Source organism: Agelaius tricolor, unplaced genomic scaffold (genome assembly GCF_023055355.1).
Source record: "Agelaius tricolor isolate 1412-34295 unplaced genomic scaffold, bAgeTri1.0.p SCAF_2, whole genome shotgun sequence".
NCBI lineage: Eukaryota > Metazoa > Chordata > Aves > Passeriformes > Icteridae > Agelaius > Agelaius tricolor.
Window position 1 is genome coordinate 16,115,853 of NW_027269262.1, and position 17,531 is coordinate 16,133,383.

Here is a 17,531-nt window from a genome sequence, read left to right on the forward strand (position 1 = left end):
TTCAACCTCATCTTGAGTATTCACTGTTGGCTATTACAGCCCTGAGTCATGCAAAATAGTCATGGAGTTCTTTTTGTCTCTACCCCAACAGAGTGTTTCCCAGATGTTCCATCATTGTACAGCTGACTACAGATTTGGTAGGATTTAGGTCAGAGCTGGATTCAGTGATGTTGTCTCAGAAAGAGTCCCAATCTTCATCTTACCATCTGAAACATTTGGTAGCACTTCTGCTCAATGAATACCAAACCAACCAAAAGCCAAAATTTTGTCTAGTACTTATCTCCTTGCACATAATAACATCAATTCTACTACGGCAGTACATGTTTGTTTTATTTTTTTTTAAGTTAAACTTCAACACAATCTGCTTTTACATCTCACTTCAATATCCTCATTAGTACCAGAAGAAGTACTAAGTTTTATACTGGTAATTATTACATTCAGTATCAACCTAAGATGCTAGAATGTCTACTCAAAGTGTTTTATTCCCTATATAGAGTTTATATTGCATCCTAAAAATCAGAATTTATAGCCCAGATACAGAAAGGCGCACAAAGAGCTAAATGGCCAAATAGCTAAATATTGTGACACTAATGATTTTGTGTGTTCTCAACATATTTCAGAGAACTCTGAAAGCTGTGTCTCAGTTACAGCTGAGTTATATTGCATTTTATGCACTTTGAGGTCCCAAGATATCACTCAACCCAAAGAAAAAAGCTTTCTTCTGTGACAGGAGACTCCACCAAACATGAAACACCATGGATGTTTCCTGTGTGGTCTATTCCCTCAGGAGCAGGAAAAATAGGCACTTTCTAAATTCTTATATAGCACTTCAGTGAAGAAAAGAAAGCCAGATCACAATGGTTCTCATCTTTCTAAATGCCATGGCTTTGGGAACATCCTACACTGTGTATCTATAAAGCCATGCATTTTCACTTACTGCAAATTTCATTGCTTACAAGCACCAAAATAATGGATGGCATGACCAATTTTTTCCCCTCATAACATATTCCAGTTCACAATCCCCTGCAGAATAATTTATGCTGTCATTTAGACGCAAAGGTCATTACAAAGCTACATTTTGCATCTGGTGGTTTAATTCTTGAAAGAAAAATCTAATGAAGTTTTCCTAAATTTCAATTTACAGTTGTCTGTGTTTTGGTTTTAGAATCTGGCCTTCAGAATAATGTGATATTATTTTTAATCACTATATTAGCCTTTGCTTATAGTCCTTCAGTCCATTTTCACTTCATTGAATCTGAATGGAAAGGAAAATTAAGATATATTTGAATAGAAGCTCTACCTTAAGATAAAAACCAACAAATTAAACGCCAAGACCCCCACATTAGCTTTATCCATTTTACAGTGGAAGTGGATATATAATAAAGAGTCTGAGAGAGCAGAAGACCATTTCCATAGTGAGTACTCTGGGGCATTAATCTTGGGCAGCTGCCAGACAACTACCCAGCTGCTCTGTCACTACTCTTCCTCAACAGGATAGGAGGACACAATAACAAGACAAGACTCATGAACTGAGATAAAGACAAGGAGACTCCTTACCAAATACTATCACTGGCAAAACAGACTTGACCTGGGGAAAATTTGGGTTCTTGTCAGTTAAATTAAGGTTGATTTAAGAAACAAAGCAAAATCTAAAACACCTTCCCTTATCATATTCCCTTCTTCTAAGGTTCAGCTTCATTCCTGATTCTTCTAACTCTTCCTCCAGCCTACATTTAGTTTAATACATATTTAAGCATATAATAATGGACAACACAAAATAAATCAATTTCTACAAGAATTGAAGACCAACTTGAATCCTGAACCAGTCCAGTATTTTATTTTCAGGAAAATTTAATCATCGCAAAAGTCCAGTTAAAATAGGATTCCGAAAGTAGCAGATAGAGGGCAAAAAGGACAATAGTTAATTATTCTCATTTCTGCTTTGACATTAAATTAACAGAGTATTAATATCAGAGCTTCCTGAGTCCTTATTAATGTAAGTTAGCTTAAGTCAAACACTCTACTTATTTTCTTTAACACTGGAATGCCATTTGTATTTCTTATATTTTCACAGCTCTTACTATTGTTAGTTTCTAAATTTAAACAGAATATATTACAGACCTTTGAAGATTTACTGTTAAATGGCTTAACACTCTTCTAAAAGTGACATAAGTAGTAGAAATAAAGAACTCTGAAGAGGGAGCAAATTCTTTCAGAATTTGGGTTGATATTACTATAAGCGGCCAAGCAAATATTTTGAGCATTCTAGTAGTGCATTACTTCATTCTGACATTACATACACCAAAACAGTATATTAACTACTTTATCTCTGAAACCTGCTTCTGGTTTCTTTTACTGAAAAAAGTATTCTCATCGATACCAGCCAAACATTTAGACAGCAGGTTCCTAATTTGTTTTGGTTTTCACTGGGAAAGACTAATTTTTTTTTCCTAGTAGCTGGTGTAGTGCTGTGTTTTGGATTTAGGATGAAAAGAATGTTGACAACAAACTGATGTTTTAGCTGCTGTTGAGCAGTGGTTATATAAAGCCAAGGGCTTCTCAGTTTCTCATACTGCATTGCCAGCAAGTAAGTTGGGGGTGCACAAAAAACTGAGAGGAGACATGTCTTGGTTTTGAAAGACAGGTGTCTACTAAGGAAGGCAGGAGCCTCTCCTGAAGTGGAAAATGTAAACCCCCTCCCTCCAAATTGCTATAAATTTTAAATGAAAGGGCTCTCAGGCAAAAATATGGGAGCAGCAATAACAGTTCTTTATTAGGGAAGAAAATAAAAAGATAAAATAAACAGTGCAGTAAACTAAAACAACACTGACAGAGTCAGAACATAACCTGACACCCTGTTGGTCAGGATGTTGGTGGCAGTCCAATTGGAACTGTGGCTGCAGTCCTCCTGGAGTGTCAGGTGGGGTTCTGTTGGAGCAGGGACCCTGTAGAAAAGGGTGTATTCTTCTGAATGTCCAGTGGAAGAAGCCGTGCTGGTGTTCCAGAACCTCAAGATTATATCCAGGTAGGAATGCTTGGCTCCTCCCTCTGGAGGAGGGAGGAGCCCACTATAATGGGATGCTATAGTGCTTATCAGTCATGCAGTGACAGTCAATAGCCTGTTATCAGTAGATGTCTCCCCAGAGGGAGGAGAGGTTGTAGAAGAAGGAAAACTGCCCAGTTAATAGAAGACAACTGCCATAGAGATGGCAAATAGAATACAATTCTCTTGGCAATCCAGGACAAGACATAGCCAAGACAGCTGAACCCAACTGGCCAAAGGGATAGTCTAGACCATATATTGTCGTGCTCAAAAAAAAAAAAAAAAAAACAAAAAATCAAAACTCCTGGGGGAGCTGGCTGGGAAATACAGCCTGCCACTTAGGGACTGGCTGGGCATGAGTTACTGGGTGGTAAGAAATTATGTTGTGCATCACTTGGCTTTTATATTCTCTTAGCATTTTTATAACTTTCCCTTCCTTTTCTGTGCTGTTAAACACTACATCTCGACCCATTAGTTCAATCTTTTTTTTCAGATTCTTTCCCCATCCCACTGAGGGGTGTAAGCAAATGGCTGTGTGGTGTTCAGCTGCCGGATGGAATAAATGACAACAGCAATTCAGAACATATTTTCATGTATCAAACTCTTATTTAGAAACACCAAAGGTGATAAATATTTTGGCAGAATCTTTATCCTTATGTTCTTGAGAATGTCTAGTGTCAGAACAAAGCAGACTGTATTATGTTCAACCGTGTGCCTCATAAACTTTTCCTCATCCTGTAGCTCAAGTCTGTCTTTGTCATGTCAGTAACATCTTTATGGAAGAGCATTCCACGATACAGTCCAAGCAAGCCATGTCATTTTTCTCACTTTTCTTACAAATTATTACCTTGATAAACATACTATAATATTGATAGCATCAATGAAGGCTGTAAAAGTTACCGCAAAACAGGAACTCTAAGTTGAGACCTACAGAGCAAAAATATGTTTCTTGTTATTTAAATGTTTACACAAAAAATTCCAAGGACTATTTTACCCCAGTGTTGCAGAACCAATCTTTATCTCTGCAAGAAGTCTCAGTTTAGATGCATACCTTGAGTTTACCAGTCTGTCACAAGATAAGGGTCTATGATGATTGACATCATGTAAATGCACTAAAACTCACTGTGGAAGCTTAAATTTAACTCTGAGGAACAGTGCAGTTCTGTTTTTATGTACTCTTTCAGTAGAAGAGCAATTGCTGAAAATTTCTTACTGAAAAACACAGACTTAGAAAATGAGAAACAGAGGACACCCATTCTCCAAGAAAAACAAAATCTGAAGCTCCTGTGGTGCTGGAAAATGTTATGTGCATTAACTACTAACTTTAATTTTATACTGCTTCTGCCTGGTAAAACTAATTAAAATGAATTGATAACAGCTCACCAAGATCATATGTAGTACAACTCAATCTAATCAAATGTTCTCTACAATAATTTATATTTTGTTCTGGGTGTTTTTCACGTTAAAGACTGGCCATTTATCTTCCACTGCTCAAGTCTATAAAATAATCAACTGTGAACAGCATTTTCTCATCATTCATGCAGTATTATTGATAAAAGGTGTCTGCTAAAAAAAATAAAATTTCGTTTAAACTTAGCTTTATTTTTCTGTAAGCAAGGAGAAGAATAAACCAGACTAATCCTTGACAATCACAGATTTTAACAATCATTCGCATAACTTACCCAGATGACTGAATGGGTGTGTAATAAGAAATGCATTTTACATCTTAATGCTTGTAAAGCTGCCATACTGACTCATTTCTTTCCTTTCATTTTGTAAAAGGCTAGTGCAGTTGCTAAGTTGAATGGCAAGTATTTGACATTAAGAACAGCCCTTTGTGAAACTTTCAACAAATACCTGTAGCTGCCTTTAGCACACCGAGAACAGGATCTGGAATATGAATCCAACGCTGTAAATAGATGCCTGTAACACAGCATATCTATTGACTGGTAATATTTGTGTTGATTTTCTTGGTATTCAACTTGTATTGCATTCCTTTAGGAAGGGAGATGAGTTCCAATGGAGCACTTAGAAAGAAGAAAGGGCAATTTCTGGGGAACTTAGCTGTATACACAGGAATATTTAGATAGCAGTATGTGTTACCCAGAACAGCTGAAGAGATAGAAACACTTAGGAAATACACAACTATGTCTCAGAGGAAATTGATTATTTTCTAGGGGCTAAAAGAAAATTTTTCAGTTCACTGCAGATCAAGAAGTTAGGGCACAATCTGAAATCAAGCCTAATCATAAAAATTATTATTTTACTTCTAAATTTCTGTTCTCTCTGACCCAGTCACTGAGATTCTTCCATTTTAAAAGTAGTATAATTATTTTAAACTGAATTATATTAATCTTGAGAAACACTCTGTCATCTTTGAGGAATTTATTAAAAATAAGTCTATATAGGTATGATGTAACTCTCCCACCAAGCTATGTCCACACTATTTTGTTAGCATTTCATGACAGACAGCAACTAATTTGGACTTCATTCCCTGAATTATGTTATGTCATCAAACTTGGAATAAAGAATTTTTTTAAGGTCAAACAGAACTAGTAAAGAAGTCAAAGGGGAGAGAGACACTGAAAACTGTTAGAAATTCTGGAATCCTCACAGTGTCAGTCACTACCAAGGGACCCAAGAACCACATTCTCAAGCCCACAATGAGCAGAAAAAAGGGAAAAAAAAAGAACAAAAGAACAACCATGCCACACCTTTGCCACAGAAAGTCAGGACATCAGAGTTACAAATCATTAGGTTATATGGGTACAGATAGAAGCATACACAGCTTATATATAAAATCTGAGGGACAAATAAAAACAGTAGACTACTGCAATTTTAATCTGGTCACATCCAGTCCATATTTTTATATTTTTAACTGTCTCAAAATCCCAGCTTCTGGGATCCTAAATTCAAAACCACCTCCACTTTTAATAAGAAGAGAGTCTTTTAAAGCATAAGAAAAATGATACTGACTTTCATATAGCTGTTTTAATTTTTTATTATTCTTCTTCCAAAACAGAAAAAAAAAAAACAACAAAAGCATTTGCATTCATATCCTTTTATTACAATATAGGTGTAATAAGTGTCACCCAAGATGACAGGGAAATTTAAAAAGGGGGTCAACTTCTGAGCAAGCCCAACCCTATATTTGGGAATCTTTTAAGACTGGTTTAGCCTTAGAGATCTCTGACTGAAAACACTTGCTGGTTAACAAGTTATCCAAGTGAGTTCATTTTAAAATGTAGAGACCTGGTATCATAAAACTTTCATTAGAAACATGATTAGTGTGTGTGGAAAGAAGTGTTACCTTGAATAATGCAATTAGGTTCACCCGTTAGGTGTTTTTATTGGTCATAGAACCAACCACTAGTAAATGAGAATTCTATTTAGCATTACAACAGCTCACTTTACCATGCTTCATACACACGAGCTACACACAGTAGAACACATGGAAATTCAACATGGACTCAGGGAGGAACAGCCCGAGGACAATGTTTAAATTTAGAAGCAGTTGAAGGAAGAAACACTTAACCTGACTTTTTGTTATCCTGCATATGTTCTTAACAAAGTATTCTTATTCAATCAGCTGATATTAAGGACCATTTTATACTGAATCTGCATGGAGCAATTATGACTCAGTGAATGATTATGCAAATCACACATTGGTATTCCCAATATGTATTATACAGCACAAATCCTAGGCTCCTTCCTGTTAAGAAAGAGCTACTGAGAAAATTAATCAGTCAAGTATCAACTGTTTCAAACATTACAAGTTTTCTACATCTGAAGTATAATTAAACTGCCTTGTACTTGCATTTTAAAGGTATTTTCATAATACTTTTATGGTTATTTACAAGGTTGATAGTTCTTTACTTAGCATATACTGTGCTTATGTATGAAAACTCTGTTTTAACAGAGCTGTGCAGATAATGATAATGACAATACGCAGCTGGACTAGAAGCAGATATAATACTTTAATCCTTCGTTGTGACACTTGACGAGTGAAAAAACCCATGGTTTTGGTTTGGTGACTGCTTGGCTGTCAGAGTAGGATTATACAACCCACACTCCCTGTGCCCAAGGATTTGCAAGTCTGAAAAAAAGCTAAGGTCAGAATATGACTGAAGCAGAGGATGCTGAGAGAATTATAATTTCTTTTTTCTCCCTTGGGAGCAGTACAGCAACTAAATTGTAGCTTTTCTGCTGCACCATGGCTTCCAGCTCCTCCTGTTTGCTACTCATGCTGGGTGCATTGGTACAGGTGGTACAGCTGGGCTGCTGATTTTGCCCCCAGTGCAAGCTGTCCCCAGGCTCATCTCTATTGAGCCTGCTCTTATACCCTTCAAAACTAATTTACAGCCCTCTCAATCAGCCTGCCAACTCATGGACTGGAGTTCTTTACCCCTTTTTAGACAAGTGAACCCTATCTGCCTCCAACATGCCCAGTGAAGAAGAAAGAAACAAGGAAAACCAAAAATGTATGAACACCTAAAAAGTTTTAAACCAAGTTATGGTGCTTATGATTAATACAGAAAATTACAGACAGTTCTCTCAAAAATTTTTCTGATGAAGAAGTGCTAAATACTTAACCCATTTTCTTACAGGTATCTAAACTCAAAGAAACTATCCCTACATAAGCATAATTTTCATCAGCAAAGGCTGTTTCTTTAAATAAAAGGTGCATATAAGGACTTTTAGCTAAAAACTGATACAAAGTCTATTTATATGCAGGATGTTCAAGTGAAATGAGAGATTATTAACACTCTAGCACAATTTAAACATATTTTAGCATAACATAATTTTTTCTAAATAAAAAACACCTTTAGAAAAGTTTTATATGGCTACTAAGAAGCCCTGTAAAGTACAAATATAACTTTGATTATTCTAATAACATTATAGCTATCTAATTAGGTCTGAAATGAACCTGATTTTGTGGCAAAGATTTTTTGTTCTTTGTGTTTATTCCTTTTTTTCTCATATGTTGTTCTAATTTGAATAGTTTTCTTAGATTAGCTAAGATATTACTACATGAGTATTCATTAATCTCTAATTAGCATTTTTAAATCCTTATATTTTGATTTAGACATGCATGAAGTCTAATCTCTGTAACTGCAATTAGAATCGCTAACTTAATAAATTTTGAACTAATGAGTGTATTGTTCTAAAATTGTTTATCATCATATATTTCACAGAAAAATGAGATTATAAAAAGTTTATGGCAATACACTCTTGGAAGACTTTTTTTAGCAGCAAGGTGATCTTGGTCAGTTTTGGAGTTTTTAATTTTTTGGTTTTTCTTCTAATTTGACATAAAACCAACAGTAGCCCCAGTTTATCCAACTATCTCAATATTATAAAGAGTGATAGATATTTATCAGCTATAGAGGTCATTCTGCCATGAAATTGTGGCTGTGACATTTCGGCTTGTTAGAAAGAACCAAAGAGTCTTTTTCCCTTTTGTTAACTAATAATAATTTTTAAGATGATGAGTAGTTTGTACACTATTGTAAATCTCACTGTATAGATTGGTAGATTTCTGCTCATTTCCTGGTTTTAAGACAATAAAATTCAGGCCAAATAACAGCAAATTTCTCTATAAAAGTTCTTTTAGATAGAGAAAATCACTGGGGCAAAAAATGGTGCAAACGTGTTTTTAACATTCAGCTAAGATAATATAAAAGTGTTGAATTTAGAGAGAGTTAAATCAGAGCCAGATCTGATATCCACATTTCCTAAAAACAGGTCTGATCAGTCTGTTCTCCTCCATCATACCATGGCTGCTATCTACATTTTAGACTTTAGCTGAGAACAGAAAAATTAAAGTTAACTTTTGCCAACTTATTGGCCAGGAAAGCTCCAGACACAGGAATAAGTTTAATGTGCCTGGGTGCTCTGGTGTGCAACTTGTCTTTTGAGCAGTGCAAGGATGCACCAAGGAGGTCATGCCCGCAGCTTGAATAGCTGTGCCAGTGGGCCTTCACCATTTGGATAATTTCTTTGTCACTTGGAAGAGTCCAGCTTGTAACTGGTTGTTTGTGTAGCATGATGATGGTAATAAGGATGAGCTGGTCATTCAACTGTTAGATTTAGCACTTGGGCAGTCCTATATTCCAGTATTAGCACAGTCATCAAGTGGACACAGGCTGAGTGTTCTTAAGCCCTGAGAACTGAGCTTTGTCACAATTGCTACATTTTACTTTTTCTTGACCTGCCCGCAACATTTTTCCACTTGGTTTAGCTGTGACTTTTTTTTAAAATTAATTATGTTGGAACCCAGGAAATTCCTCTGGCTGTCCTGGAGGACTTGAGACCCTGCCAGGGGGCTCAGAGACCTTGGCACAGAGCCCAGGACACCTGTGACTTTGATTTAGCCCTTGGAAAAAATTACCAACCTTATATGAGGATCTGTAAGCCATGGAAGTTTAAGTAGAATGATAGTGAATTTATCACAGGGTGAAAAATGTAGAATTTTGGGGTTTTTAGAATGGGGGTTCAGGAGGCAAGATGAATGAATCTGGGTGTGTCCAGTCCTTCTTCTGTCTTCTTCCTAGCCTCCATCTTCTGCTGGATTGGTGGCACTTTTCGATTGGTTTAAGGTAGAAACTCACTGTCTAACATAGGTATTGGGAAGTTATTGCAAATAATGTACACATAGTTTTTAGTATAAAAAAGATAACACCACCCTGAGGGCGGTCAGTGTGCCTCAACCCAACCTGCTGGACAGACCTAAGGTGGGTCGAAAAAAGAGTGCTATAGATAAAAAATAATGAACAACCTTGAGAATGAGAACAGAAGAATTCTGACTCCTTCTTCGACTGCCAGGCTGGGAAAAAGACACTTGTATGTATCTCAGAGTAACTCTGACCAGGTAGAGATTCTGAGAAACCAAGTGTTTGTTGCTGGGTTTTTTTGCTTTTTTTGTCTTTACATTGTGCAATCACAACTTTATATGCCAAGTAGTCACAAATATCTATTCTCTACAAATATGTCATCATACAACTAATGTAACAAGGTACATAAAGCAAAGAATACTGACAGGAAAGCAGAGGCCTTGATTTGTAATTGCCTCCACAAATGCAATCTCAAGTTTGCATGCAATCTCATCCTCTCAAGCCTATCTTATCAAGCAGATCCTGTAGTATGCAAAGTGTCTTCAGACATCACATTTGCTGGGTTTCCCATATGTCTGTGAAGCATGAAAAAGGCTCACCATTAGTGTTTGCACTGCTTCTCCTCCTGAGCTCCTTGCAGCCTTTATTCTGCTCTTGGCTCAAGAGCAGCGAGTTGCAATGGCATCTGAACTACCCCAGACACTGCTCAGGAATCTACAGGCAAATATACAGCACAGAACAAGCCGTCCTACATAGCTGGGTGTCTTTATTTGTCTTTGCCATTTAATGGTATATAACACTTCAGCTTGTATAAAACAGCCAAAGAATATTAAGGGACATTCTGTTGATGAAAAAGGTTAAGCTCCAACTTAGATAGGTAGGAAGTTGGAGTGAATTTTTCCAGGGTTTTTAATTGTTTTTTTGTACTTTGTCATAATAATGCTTGCATTAGGGAGTTTTGAAATTGTTCAATAGACCAATTCTTCAGAGAAGAGTGAGTGAAGGGAAAAGTTGGGGAGTTTAATTAATATTTTAAGGTGAAAACCAGTTTTTTTCTCATTCAATGTTTTCTGTAATAATAAAAAAAAGAGACAACTAGAAGTATCTTAATTGAAAATGTTTCCATTAATATTTCAGCTAAGCTTCACAGCAAGACATACCTCTTCACAAGTACATGAAGAGGCTGTTAAAAATGCTTGCAATGTAATGGTTTTGCTGATAATAGTAAAATGTGCATCTGAGCTCAACAGGATTGATTCAAGTACAAGGCATGTTGCTGAAGGTGTGTGAAAGTCAAACTAGTCAAAAACATGTAAATTAATACTTCAATCAGCTTAGCATAAATTTCATCCAAAATCTTGTTAGAAATTTGTGAACCCAGCCTCCCTCCATCTGCAGTGAACTTGCAGAATTTAGCTAACAAAAGCTCCTTTATTCTCTGTGTGAGTCCTGCATATTTTGTAGGATTTCACTCGATTCTTCAAAAGCTTTGAAAATCCACAATAACCTATATATATACTATACTGAAATAATATAAACACTATCTGAAGTGTTTGAGAATCTCTAACTGAGAATCCTCACAGCACTGAGAATCCTTATAACATCTTCCAAAATTTTGACACAAAGCTCAACTTGGATGTGTCTGATTAAAACTACTTATATTAAACATTTTATCAAAAGCCCTTATATTTTCCTTGTTTTTAGCCTCAGATGTGTGGGAGGTGTGGACTCCTTGAATAAGGGAGGCTGAAGAATGTATTTTTAATAGAAAATGCTTGTATTGTCTTTGAAAGACACAATGGTAGCAGATCCTGTATTTTCTCCTAAGTGTACTATGAAAGTGTAGATAGTCATCACAACTGCTGTTAAAATTCAAATTTCTTACCCAGTTCCAACACGGGACTCACAACAGTATCTTGGTGCCTCAGATAGATTTACCCATTTTGTGCATGTACACAATATAGATGACACAAAGATTATCGGTATCATCTTTAGTTAAATAAAAGAAATAAAAGCACAGGTGCCAAGAGCAAGATCAGCAAAAGGACTATCATGTTGCCAGTCTGTTGCTAGATTGGATATTATGCAATATTTTCTAGGAATTGCTTTTTTTAGTTCTCCTTTTTGGAAAAGTATTTTTGTGGTTATAACTGTCAGATATGGGAGGTCTGGCTCTTCAGTTACTGTTTTCCCAACTTGCACACACTGACGTGACTCCAATACTCCAGCAATGTGTTGTGTGAAGGAGCAAGCACTTTTAGACTGGCTTATAAATTTCCAAAAGTAGGAAGCAACCCTCTAACCTCTGTGGCCAACCAAATAAGCTTCATGAAGGTGAATTTTGTACTTCTATGTTTATGTATGATAATGCTGCATCTTATACAAAAGAAAGGAAAACCAGGATGGCTGTAGAAGCACCCTCCCTCCACTCCAACCTTTCTTCATCTCCCATCATAAGCAAAGGCATGAAAAGGTATTAGTTGTCCCTATAAGAATGTAACCTTGAACATTAAACATTTAAAGACTAACAAAGAATATACAACCATCATCCGTGGATTTTGGCAGAAAGTAGGACAAATAAGAAAGTGCAATTCCAGTTATGACCCAGCAGTTATAGCATCTAAGAAAGAAGAGAGAAGTCACTCAAATATCATCTCTCAAAGCTCAGAACACAAGACTAAATCAACATTTCTACTTGAATCATAGACTAATTCATTGTGGGAAGACACCTTGGGCTGAAATTAGAGAAAACTGAGAAGCTATATTTACATTCCAGCAGAAGTTATAACTCGATCCCGTAATCCCATATATAGGATGAAAGCCCCCTGAAATGTCTTCATTTTTAAATTTATTTCTCACAATGTTTTGCTATCACAGACTCAGCAAACATAAGTTATTTTGAGATTTAAAATGTCCTCTCACATTTCCATATTACCTTTCCCCAAGGCAGTGATGGATGCCATAGGACTGTGTCAGTGTGAATTCAGCTGCAATATGTGGATGATTATACTTTCATTCCATTTGACTTTTGGGCTAGATAACTAGGCCTAAAGCTATGTAAGCATTTAAGTCCCTTCCAGAAATCAGTTAGTTTGCTGATTTACCACCTGAGCAGTACTTATAATACAAGTATTGACATGGATTCACACATAAGTTGTTTAGGAAAACATTTGGTGCTCAAGTTGACTGCATATATTCCAGGAGATACCAGTTGGCTTTGCAGTATGTCAGTGTATAGCACCCCGGGAAACAGAAATATGATGAAAAGAGTAGTGTGTGTAAACCTCAACAGACAGTTCTAACAAAAGCCATAGCTATTATTAGAAACAAAGCTAGGAATGCTGCAGAGCCTTATGATCAATGAAACATTATCAGCTCCTGTTATTTGTCATAACATGACCTAATGCAGTGTAAGATCAATACTGTAGGCACTGAATCCCCGGGGAAAGATTTCAGCACAAAACATAGTGATTTCTCTGTGGAGGTAACCAACCACATGAAGAATCTGTTATTAAATCAAAAACCTTCTTCATCATGGACAGAAGATGAAATGTAGAACTTTATGCTATTCAGTTCTACTTTATTTGGCAAAAAAATCGCAAGTTTACTCTAAACTACAGGAACAGTATAGGTTTACTTCCATGAGCGAGGATTTTTGAGTCAGCAAACAATGATTAGAGAAATTTTTGGAGAGACTGATTTCTCACAGTAGCTTTTATAGTGCAGTCAAAGAGTGCAAGTCACAAGGTTCCACCTGATTATTTGAGAGATAGATTTAGAAACTTCAGATGACAACAGACATTCAGTAAGAATGAGGGAAGATTTTTGCATACATGTACCATGAACAACCTTCATCAGTGAGAAATGTAAACTCCAAACCTAAAGCTCAATGGCCATTATGGTCTTGAATATTTTGAGCCAATGTTACTGGTAATTTTGAGTTCAGCCCTGCACTAGTTCACCATTTACAAAATTGAAAGGTGAGTAAAAGGTTGTGTTTACACACTTACCTGTTCACTAACAATTGAACACAAAGCCTGGCTTAATTTCCAAGTTATGTAACACTGTTTAACAGACTGTTTTAGCTACAATACAAGGCATCTTTTGCTATATTAATACTCTGATATTCAAAACCTTGCTGATTCTAGTTAATGAAACAAGGCATCCATCTCATCTTTGTGATTTGCATCTAAAACTTCTACTTATGTTTTTCTCAAACAGTACCTCACTTTAGCAACTGCTATACAAGATTTAATTGCTAATTTTATAATTATTTATTTACAACAAACAAAGTGATTGACAAATCACACAAATCCTCGATATATTAATTTTTACAAGAGCTTTAACATGCAATGTGCCCTTGAATACATTTTTGTGGTGTGGAACTTGAGAACTGAAAATACAACAAAAGGATGTTTGGAAGGAATGAATCCACAGTTTTTAAGCTTTGAAAAGTGAGGTTCAAGTAGTGACTATTGGACAAACTGTTGTGTTCGATAGAATTTGGATTCACCTAGAGTTAAATAAAAATTGGTGAAACTAAGTTGCTGAAGAACAGCAAAGAGAAAATAATCTTGCAGAGAATAAGAATGTGGAAAAAGAATGACTGAAGTTTGTTCTTACTAAAAATGGTAGATTGGTTTGTAAAGAAAACATAATATGAAGTTAAAATGGTGTTTAAAAAAAAAAGATGAGCCTGTAAAAGAACAATAGCCTCATCAAAATAGTTATCTCCCACAGAGTTTAAACCTCCAATACACCTAATACTCTACTGTTTCCAGTGAAAGTATGCTGTCTTACATATAGAATCAAGAGTGGAGTAGGCAAGCCAGGGGGGAAACATCAGTTGAGGCTACTGATAACCTAGAGAACTACTCATCCACCTCTGCCGACCCCTTGAGCTGTCCAGAGGAATTGAGCATATTTTTGCAACATCAGGAATTTACTCACAGAAGTAGATTTTTTAAAAAGGTGCATTATTTTATTATGTTTATTATCTGGGAACCTAGTAAAAATTAGTCAATGCTTTCATCAGTTAAAAAAAAAATTATTGAATATATGTGGATGTGGCAGGAAGTTTACTCTAGGGGTTAAGAAATTCCTTTATTTTCCAATATATACTCTATAAATGCATTTTTTTAGTTCCTGAAACAAAGCTACCTTAGGGATGCATCTGTTAGATTTAGAGACAGGCTGTTATATGCAGGTTTAACCACAGAGCTGCCGGATCCACCCTGCTGTGGCTCCTGCTTGTAAGGGCTTTTGCATATTGGTTCTTTGCCAGTTGAACAAAGTTAGCTTAAAACCAGCAAGGTCTAGGTGCTTGTAAATATAGACAAAGTCACCCAATTAAACACTGCCTTTAGCCTCTAGAAGACCAGCTGGGGTATGTAAAGTTGCACAAATCTTTTTCCAGATCTAGATCCAAGCTATTTGTTCAGAGACATGGAGTCCTATAGTAGAGATTAATCCTTAGATTCCTGTTCAAAACCATGTATTTCTAAACACACTGATAGAATAGCAGATTCAGCTAGTAGGGGATTTGTTTAAATAAAGTAAGATTGAGTATAAAGTAAGATTGAGTATTTGCACAACTGTCTTATAGTCACAAACATGAGCAAATTTAGCTTTTCACGCGAGTGTAAAACTAAAAGCACAAACCCATGAAACTTGTTTGCATTCTCTTAGTAGCACAATAGCAGTTAGAAGTTTAACACCAATTACTTCAGATTTTTTCCTCAACTTCAAACAGGCTTCATACTGAGAAAGATGGATATTTTTTTTGTCAGCCTTGAAACCACTCAAACAGGAAAAAAGCATTCACAGCCTAGCACAACACCAGCCCAAACAAATTCAGTATTAAAACAGAGAATACAAAACAGAAGCCACTGTCTTTTATACTTACTTGAGCAGTGCTACCTCAAGGAAGTCTTTATGGTTCACTCCTGAAGTTTCTCATTCCTTCTTCAGGATCTCAGCCACCACTCACTTGCATCATAAATGCCAGATCCGTTTTGACAGATTCAAATCCCAGGGGAAACCTGCAATACACCTTGCCCACATAGTCTTAGCAGAAAACCTGTCATGGAAGTCAGGTCTTCCTCCCACACTATATTTCAAAGAGAAAACACAGTTTTTTCTACAAGAAGGAAATAAACAGATTTTTAAAAAGCAATAATAAACACCTTATTTGAATTTTCATATGCGACAAACAGAAACTTGATTCACCTCTTTTTTTAACGTACAGTGTGCCAACCTACTCGTTCCTTTTTAAGTAACTGGAGACATCTGGGTTACCATTTGCTAATTGAAAATAATCAACCAATTTATACTTTGTCAATAGATCTGCTTTTATATGCTAAGAGGCTTGGCTTATTGAATGCATTTTGGTTGCATTGTATAGAAAAATGCAAGGCAGTTCTCTTACTAGGAAGGCATTGGATTTTTTTTTTAAAGTCTTTTATATTTTCTGTCTTTTCTATGTAGTGGTAACATTTCCTGATCTTTTCTATTGAGTACTTTCTTGAATATTGCAGCATTATCTACTGTGTCTGTCTTAGATAATAGTACTCTACTATAAAATAGAAAATTAATAAAATACTGGGCTGAATTTTTTCCAGCCCAAACTCTTGAATAAATGATTTCAAGAAAATCATTTATTCTTACCATATAGGCTGCAGCAGGAACCAAATCTGCCTTTATTCTGAAAATGATATGATATCCGAAAGTTCATTAAACATATATGATATGATAACACCCGTTAAAACAACAAAAAAAGTAGAAACAAAGAAATTACTCTATATTCCTTATGTTTATTGACTCAGAGGGACTGTGAATCAAAATCAGGACAATGCTTTGTCGATTTCTGGGGGCACAGTATATTTAACAACAATTAACTGAGGGCAGGGAGAGAAATGGAGAATAGGAACTTAAACACTACAGACTAGTTTACCAACATATTTATTGGATGGTTTGGATGATCTATAGTGAATTCTACTTCTTGAAGAGCTACTTCGGTTCTTATTTTTCTACTATCACTGAAATTTCTTAAAAGCTCTGGATAAGCAGCTATCTAATGGCAGCTCAAATAGACCAAGTTCTGCCTTTTGCCTTTTGAAAATTAAGTCCTTTCAAGAGGATAACTTCACAATATTTAAAATCTGTGCTAAATTATGCAAATCTACCAGGCTTATCACTATTATAAATTGTATAAAACATTGTGGATTCAAAGTACACTTCTGTGAACACAGCTTTATAGTACAGTGGCAACTTGAGGCAACATATCTCACTGTTTAATTTTTTACTTGAAGCTGAATACATAGTAGAAGTTCCTTTCCTGACTAAATCTATGGCTGAAGCAGAATTTATGTAAAATTCCCAAATGCCTTGCAACCAGCAGTAAAAAAAGATAACTTCTTTTTTTGATCCTGCCAGTACCACCTAGAGACACAGATCTTCCACAAACAGATCTATTCATACTTCCTAGGGACCAACCAGATCAAAAGTGAGTGGGCAAGTACTGGATGTACACATAGTTAGTCTTTAGGAAATGTTTAAGGATTGAAACAGGAAAGTAGGAGATCAGAGTTGGAGGCTAGGGAGCAGAAATATACACTATGTATCAGTAAGCATTAAGAATGATGGATAGCTGAGCCCTTCTGAATTCAGGAGCTACCTCCACAGATTGTAGTATTCACTGCTGCTGAGGATATAATTCATTACATTAAGTTGGCAAGCCTGTATGCATGATAAAAGGACAGAAATAAGGGTTTACTGTGTTAAACAAACTGCTCCTTCTAGAATGAGCAGTAGTTGCACTAAGTTTGTATGTGCAGCATTTTTTATTTTGTTTACGCCTTTATATTAGCATAATA

The 17,531-nt window shown here is 36.0% G+C and overlaps 1 long non-coding RNA gene across 2 annotated transcripts in view; it reads right to left on the reverse strand.

The window, feature by feature from the left end:
* LOC139603163 (uncharacterized) overlaps positions 1-15,851 on the reverse strand; it is a 210,528-nt gene extending 194,677 nt beyond the window's left edge. For both annotated transcript variants that reach the window (XR_011683593.1, XR_011683594.1), the window contains exon 1: positions 15,563-15,851. This is a non-coding gene — a long non-coding RNA (uncharacterized lncRNA). The remainder of the gene's footprint in view (positions 1-15,562) is intronic.
* Between the last annotated feature and the right edge of the window lie 1,680 nt (positions 15,852-17,531).